This window comes from Stenella coeruleoalba (genome assembly GCF_951394435.1).
Source record: "Stenella coeruleoalba genome assembly, chromosome: 1".
In the NCBI taxonomy this organism is placed as follows: Eukaryota; Metazoa; Chordata; class Mammalia; order Artiodactyla; family Delphinidae; genus Stenella; species Stenella coeruleoalba.
Genome location: NC_137169.1, coordinates 22192408 through 22200694, shown reverse-complemented (window position 1 = coordinate 22200694; position 8287 = coordinate 22192408).

Here is an 8287-nt window from a genome sequence, read left to right as displayed (position 1 = left end):
TTGGCCTTGGCAGCCAGGAAGGAATCCAGAATTAGTTTTGAATCCTGCACTGAGGACAGAAGGGGACAGGGGAATCAGGGCAGTTTAATGCAAAGAGCTAGGTAGAGTCAAAAGACCTCAGTTCTTGATCAGCTGCATGACAGGTGAATGGCTTCATCCAGCTAGTCATCTTGTCCTGTATGTATACTGAGAGGCTTGTTCATTCAGCGAGTATTTATAAGCTCTGCCCCTGCCCATGCCAGGCATGGCCTGCAATGATGAATGAAAACAGGGAGCGACCTGCCACTGAGTGAAAGGAAAACTGCTTCCTAGACCAGGGCTGCAAAGAAGAGACTCCCAGGGCTGGGGAGGGCGTCTGAGCAGTAGAGCTGTAATTTGAGGAACCCAGGGGAAGGCGTGGGGATCACTTTCAAGGAGAGAGAGCTGCACGTATGCCAGCCCCAATGCCGTGTGATGAGGCAAGACGGGCCAGGTCCTGCAGTGTCTTTCGTAGGCCCCAGCAAAGAGTGGCCTTTACCCAAAAGTAGCAGGAGCCATTGATGGATTTTAAGCAGAAGCATGATCGTTCAGGTTGATGTTTTGAAAAGCTCACTCTGGCCAGACAGTGGAGGGGGAAGAGAGGGCATTTGTGGAAGCAGAGGTTCCTGAGAAGGTTGTTGCCTGGACTGAGGTATTTGTGACGAAATGGAGAGAAGGGGGAAATCCGACAGCTGTTTAAGTGGTTACTGGAGGTGGGGGTACTGGAGAGTGGGGTGTCACCCGGTGATTTGTGGGGAGTCTTCTGACTCGGTGCCTGGGGCAGCTCAGCCCCTCGCCCTGGGCACGACGCCCTCTATCTTGCTAAGTAACCAGGCCCACCTGATTCCCGGAGCCCAGCATAGTCTGAGCACACGTAGGACTTAATACATGCTGAGGAGCCCAAGGGGTGGCAGGGCTGGTGAATTCCTGTGCTCCAGTGTTGGGAGGGTCTTGGTAAGAGTCCGTATTAAGTGCCATGTTTTATGCTAAGCACCTTCTGTGGATAAGCTTGTTTTCCCAACAGACCTGAAGAAACAAGTGTTTGTCAAGCACTTTGTTTGCAATATCTCATTTAATCCCATTTTCCAATGAGGAAACTAAAATTTAGAGTTTAAGTAATTTACTCAAGATCACACAGGTAGGACTTCCCTGGTGGCGCAGTGGTTAAGAATCCGCCTGCCAACCAGGCAGGCAGATTCTTCCCTGTTCGAGCCCTGGTCCGGGAAGATCCCACATGCCGCAAAGCAACTAAGCCCGTGCGCCATAACTACTGAACCCACGTGCCACAACTATTGAAGCCTGCGCACCTAGAGCCCGTGCTCTGCAACAAGAGAGGCCACTGCAATGAGAAGCCCGCGCACCGCAACAAAGAGTAGGCCCCACTTGCCACAACTAGAGAAAGTCCGCACGCAGCAACGAAGACCCAACACAGCCAAAAATTAATTAATTAATTAATTTTAAAAAAAGATCACACAGGTAGTAGTGTTGGTGCTGAGATTTCAACCAAGTCCCTCTGACTCCAGAACCTGCACTCTTAACTGTGCTCTAAACTATCTCACCAGGTCCTGTGGGGACAGAGGTGGGAGTGACAGCGCATGCAAAGGTCCGGAGGTGTAAAGAAGTCACTGCATCACTGTGGCTAAAGCACAAGGTGCCACATGAGGAGAGAATGGCCAGAGATGAGCAGGGTAAGCTTGGGGGTGGACAGCCCTCAGGCCTAGTGATGGGGTCCAGTGCTCATGCTTTGGAGGCCGCCATGTGTGTGTCTTGCGGGGAGCGGGGGGAGGTGGTACATAGTGTGGGAGGCCCAGCAGGCTGGCTCTGGGCTTCCCACCTCTCTTCAGCCCGAGCAATCTCTCTTTTACTTGTGGAGGATTTCAGGGCTGTGAGAAAGATCCCATCTGACAAGATTCTGACGCTAAAAACAGGCATATAAACAAAACGTTTGAAAACCACTGCACAGGTAATGGGGAGCCAGTAAAGTTTTAGACGGAGGATTGACGTGATTATATCTACATGTTAAAAACCTTGCTCTGGCTGCCAGTGGGATTGGAAGCAGGCAGGAGGGGGACCAGCCAAGAAGTTGGCTGCAGTTAATTTGGACTAAAGGTAAAGGAATAAGGCTTGAGGTTTTCCTGAGAAAGAATGAACCAAAAGGCAGGTGTAGGAGGTGGTCACAAAAACGGGCGTGAGTTTTGAGGACACAGAAGAAGCCATCTGGGATGAAGCCATCCTGGAGAGGGCCCCTCTTGCATGAGGTGAAGCAGGGAGGAGGAAGACAGAGCTGGACTAAGCTCTCACAGTTCCCTATAGTTAGGAAAGGCCCTCAGAGTCACCAGTGTAGCCTCTTATTTTACAGGTAAGGATATCGAGGTCTGGAGAGATCATGTGGCCTGCCCGTGGTCACAGGGTAGGCCAGGACTCAGACCTGTGCTCTTGGTCCAGAGTTCATCTTTGTCATGGCCACCAACGCCCCTTCTCTTCCTGATGGGTGGGCTCACCCCCTCAGGCGTGGGTGGTGACCTTTCCTGGCCAGCTGGACCCCCAGGCTCTGCCTCCATGAAGGGCACTGAGAAGTCCACCGCCACTGCCTGGGCGACGCCCTCAACAAAGATGCCCTCCACGTAGTGTCTCAACAAGGATGGTTTGTCCACATTTGGGCCTCCTAGGAGGAGGATGTGGAACTGGTACTGCCAGAGAGGATCCACGTGGTGCAGGAGACCAGCCAGGAGGAGAAGCGAGCCCAGAACCGAAGCATAAACCACGTGGTCTGGGGCTGGCTCAGACTTGCAGTGAGAGACATAGAGCCAGAACCCAAAGGCAATCAGGGGCTTTTGGGTCTAGGCTCCCCAGGATATGCCCAGACCCAGGCTTAGTGAAGCCTCTGGGACAGAGTGCCATTTGAAACCACCATGCAGAACTGAGTCCCTTCAGGACAGAAGCAGGACTTCCACAAAATAGAGGCCCTGTACCGATCCTGAGAAGTCCCCAGGTGTAGCTTGAAAGACCGTGGGCGGCAGACCACAGCCCCCATATGCGAGGATGTCCTTCCTTCTCTCTGCTGGCCTGAGTCCCAGCCCTAGGTCTGTACCGACAGGAGGGAGGGCTGTGCAGTGTGAGGCTTGCCTCTCCCAACACTGGGACTTCCATGGGACATGTCCCAGCCAGGGGCCCTGGAGAAATCCTCCCACACCTGTCAACCACAGACCGAGCACTAGTTCCCCCTCCAGGGCCAGGATCCTAAGAATAACATTAATAAAGAGAAGGGAGAGTAAAACAAGACTGGCCATTCCTGCTGGTATTTGTTGAAGCTGAGTTATGAGTACAAGAAGTTCTTCAAACTACTTTATACTAGTTTTTTTTTTTATTGGAGTATAATTGCTTTACAATGTCATGTTAGTTTCTGCTGTACAGTGAAGTGAATCAGCTATATGTATACATAATATCTCCTTCCTCTTGGACCTCCCTCCCCTGCACATCCCACCCATCTAGGTCATCACAGAGCACCAAGCTGAGTTCCCTGTGCTATACAGCAGGTTCCCACTAGCTAGCTATTTTACACGTGGTAGCGTATTTATGTCAAGCCTAATCTCCCAGTTCATCCCACCCTCCCCTTCCCGCCCCACCCTCCCCCCCAACCCCGTGTCCACACGTCCGTTCTCTACATCTGCGTTAGTTTCTTTACTCTTGGTTATGTTTTAAATTTTCCCTAATGGTATTAAAAAGCCCCGCGTTCCCCTGCCAAAGGCAGCCTCCCCAAGGGAATCAGCCCTGGCCTTGAAGAGCTACCCTCTAGTGGGGCAAAAAGGTACAACAGTGCCTGAAATCTGCAAAGAGAGCCAACTTGTTAGTGCCCTGAAGGCTCAGAGAAGGAACTGGTATGTTAGGCTGGACTAAGCCTTGAAGGGTGAACAGAGTTTTGACAGATATGGAGGAAGGTCATTCCAGGCACGGGAAGGACACATGAAAGACACAGAGGGGGCTTGTTGGCAGAAGGAACTTAACATTTATTAGGCACTTAACACACGTCGTCATATTTAATCCTCTAACAAACCTGTGAGGTAGGACTCATTCTTATTTCACCATGAAGAGACTGAGGCTCAGAGGCAGAGGATAGATCTGGGTTCCCACCTAGATTGCTTCCGTTCCAGCCTGTGCAGTGTGGGTGGGATGGGTCTTCCCTCTTCATCCACTAGGTTTCAGTGGCTCCCAGAGCAGGCATTGTTGTCAGAAAGGGCCCCATGGGTGGCAGACTTTTGGCTCTGTTCCTTCTAAAGGGCAAAGGGGATGGATTCAAGCCTGGATTGCAAGGTTTTCAGGCTGAGGAAGCAGCTCATGGAAAGCCTTGGAGGCCAGGTAGCCTGACCTTGTCCATGCTGCTATGGTTGGAGGATTTGGCCAGGGTGCTGCCTTGGAGAGCTAGCTTTGCTTGCTCAGAATAACCTGGGGATAGACCTGAAGGGACGATTCTGGAACGCCACTCTTGGTAAGAAAGCAGAGCCCAGCCCGTATCTCTGGAAGGGGGTCCGGATCTTTTAAGAGCTTTGTTAGAGTCTGGAATCCTTGTTATTTCCCCAAAGTGTGTACTTTGGTAGTCTCTGTTCCCTAAAAGTGATTAATAGTAAAACCCTCAGGGGAAGAAGGGGACGTCCATCTTGTGAATTCCTGTGTGTGACAAGTACTGCCTTTGATTTGTCATCTAATCCTTTCTAAAACCTTTGAGTTAGGTATTATTATCCCCAACTTACAGATGAGTCCACTGAGGCTTACAGAGATGAAGTGGGTTCCCCAGGGTCCCACAGCTGTACATAGTAGAGCTGAGATTCAAAACCAGTTTTGACCACAAAGCTTGCCCTGTTTTTGGCAGCTGGGATAATGCGATGGTTAGGAGGTGATCTTTTTCTGAGTGGTGCAGGCAGATCAGATAATACAGGGAGAGGGGAAAGTGTTGGGGCCTTCCCTGCAAAGGAAACCGCATGTGCAAAGCCCAGGGCTGCAGGTGGTTGGGAACCTGGGCAAAGTGGGTGGAGATGCTGTAGGACCAGATCAGATTGGACTGGGGGGAAAGGGTTCGGATTTTACCCTGTAGGCAGGGGGAGCCAGGGAAGGATTCTAGGAGGGCGGCAGGCAGGTCAAATCTGTATTTTAAAAAGATCCCCTGGGGCAATGTGGATGCTAAATCACACCCTACAGGCCTGAGACCCTCAAGATGGGTGGCACAATCTACACTAAAGACCGCGGAGCCTGAACCATGACAGTGATGGCAAACGGGGTGCAGGGCCTGTTCCCAGGAGAGAGGGCGCCTACTTCTGAACAGTGGGCAGCCCTCAGGAGGGCATGCCCCTCTCGGCCACTTCCCCATTCTCCAGTCCTATTCTGTGCCTTTCCTCTAGTTAGTGGGCTGGGCAGGGCTGCTTCCTACTGCTGGGTCAGAATCACTCTCATTAAAGCCATTTACAGTCTCCAGAGGTTTTGCCACACTGATGGTGCTTGTGAGTGTGGGATCACAGCCTTAAAGCATAAGGTAGGACCTTCTGGGCCTGGCCTGAGGTGGTGGACAAGGCTGTTGGAACACTGAGCTGGCCTGGGGTTTACTGACTGAGCCACGTCAGTTTCCCCTCCTGGACTTTAGGTTCCTGTCTTTGAAATGTACAAGATCAGCCTGACCTTACAAGGTTGCTTCACGGTTAATAATAAGTCATAGAAATAATAGTAATAGTAATAATAATATAATAAGCAATAGAAATAGGTCACAGCGTGTGAGCCCATACATATTGTAGGAATTCACATAATACATTAATCTTCACAACAACCCTGTGAGACATAAACTATTATTATCCCCATTTTATAGATGGGAAACTGAGGCTGAGAGAGATGTGTGACTACAGTCTGCTGAACATTCCTCAAGGGAGACAGTTGGAAACAACGGGCAACATCTCGTCCTTGTTGGTGGACCTTGCCCTGGGTGGGCAGGGCCTTCAGGCTGGTTCTTCCACAGTCGGCCAGGATTCTGAGAGGGGAGAAGCTCAGTTTTTTCTTTCTTTCTCCAGGGACTTGGGGATTTTTTTTTTTTTTTTTTTTTGAGCACCTGACAGCCAAATCCCCACCACCATCCTCAGGACCAGCTGCTCATCTCCCAAACAAGCTTCAGTTTAGTAGACCTATACTCCTGTCCGGGGAAGCTCTGGGAGATGAGAACACACAGACCAAGTTGAGGGTCAGTTCCTGCTTCTTCACTTCATTCTAGCACTCAGATCGCCAGTCAATTCCTAGAAAGAGCCCAGCTCTCCCTTGCCTCAGGGCTCCTCCCTCACTTACTGGTTTCATTTAACTTCTCTAGGCCTCAGTCTCAACATCAGTAAAATGGAATAATAATACTATAAGAAGTGCCCAATCAATGCTGGATACTGTTCCTTCTGCCTAGATCTCTACTCTTAGCTCAGCTCTTCCTCCTCCTCCTCCAGGTCTCAGATCAAAGGCCATCTCTTGAGAGAGGCCTTCCTTGACCACCTGCTCTAAAGTAGGCCCCCATCACCCTCAGGCCCATCTTCCAGATCTGTGGTCTTCCTAGCACTTACAACTGGAAATCATTTAGTTCCACTTACAGGTTTTTTCTCTTCCACTAGACCCTAGGACTGCTTTTCTGCCATGTTCACTGCTGTATTCCCAGAGCCCAGATCAGAGTAGATGCTCATTTTATTTATTTATTTTTTGGCCACACACGCAGCTTGCGGAATCTTAGTTTCCCGACCAGGGATTGAACTGGGGCCCGCGGCAGTGAAAGCCCAGAGTCCTAACCACTGGACCGCCAGGGAATTCCCGATGCTCATTTTAAAGCATTTTTTTTTTTTTTTTTTTTTTTTGCGGTACGCAGGCCTCTCACTGTTGTGGCCTCTCCCGTTGCGGAGCACAGGCTCCGGACGCGCAGGCTCAGCGGCCATGGCTCACGGGCCCAGCCGCTCCGCGGCATGTGGTATCTTCCCGGACCGGGTCACGAACCCGTGTCCCCTGCATCGGCAGGCGGACTCTCAACCACTGCGCCACCAGGAAAGCCCGGTTGTGCTCTTTTTGCTGTGGCAACTGCCCATGCCCTGCCCATGCCTGCTGGCACAATGACACCCCCAAGATACCCCCTCTACACCTGCTGAGATCCTTCCTTCCATAAAGCCTTCCTGCATTGCTGCTGGACATCTTGTGCCTAGCAGTTTCTGCTGCAGCCTAAGTTCCCCAGGAGGCAGATTCTGAGCGGGAACTCAGTGTGCAGACTTTTACAAGGGGATTCTTGAGGTCAATACTTGCTTGCGGGGAGGAAGGGAAGAAAGGATTGAGCATGAGAATTTAGCTGTGATGTTGTCGTAACAGTGGCCTCAAGTGACCCCATGGAGAGTGATGAAGCTGGGTTTTTCCTTCAGAGTTGTCTAGAGTTGAGACAAGAGGGCCAGGCCTTTGAATAGTGCCCCCACCCCACAATAGACCGAACAGATTGACGCTGGATTGTGGGCTGCCCCGGATGGGTGGGCAGTTCCCAGAGAGATTAAACTGAGCTCCACCACCAGGCAGCACTCCCAGCAGCTGGGAGGTGCAGTGGGGAGGAGGGGAGATCTTGGTGGCTAATCACAGTGTCCACCGTGTGCCCAACAGATGAGCTGTTCATATTCATCCCTGCCTCTCAGATCCAGATCCAGTTCCTGGCTTTGGAGTAGGGGCACTGGGCAGCAACCTGGGTTTGAGGGCACACTTTCTCATCCAAACCTGAGGACCTAAGGAGGCTCCAAGGCTGGCTCAGCCTGAAATTCCCTGCACCTGTCCTGGCCTGTGCAGCAGCGTCCAAATGCTGAGTGGTTCAGCATCTGAGCCCAGGGACGCTGCCAGAAATGGCCACATCCCGGCCAAGGGAGGAAAGAGCGGTGATGACAGTTCTTGCCATTCGAGTCTCATTGTGTGGGAGGCTCTGGCTGAGCGTAGCCCATTCATCATCTCATTCGTGCCCACAACCCCCTGTGAGGCGGGATCTTCTATGAGTTTCTCTGACCATGGAGGAAACAGGCTCAAGGACAGGAAGCTGCACACCTGGCCTCTTAGATCTTTCTAGTAGAAAGGGGCTGAGCTCTTGAGACCCCCAAATCCAGGAGACAAGACTGTACCAGGATACTGTTTATATTAACCCTCAGGATAGATTCTGCCATATGCCCTCCAGAGAGATACTGACACTCCCCATCTCACCAGCACTTATGAGGTCCACACTGCTTTAACCCTTTCCCTCCCAGAG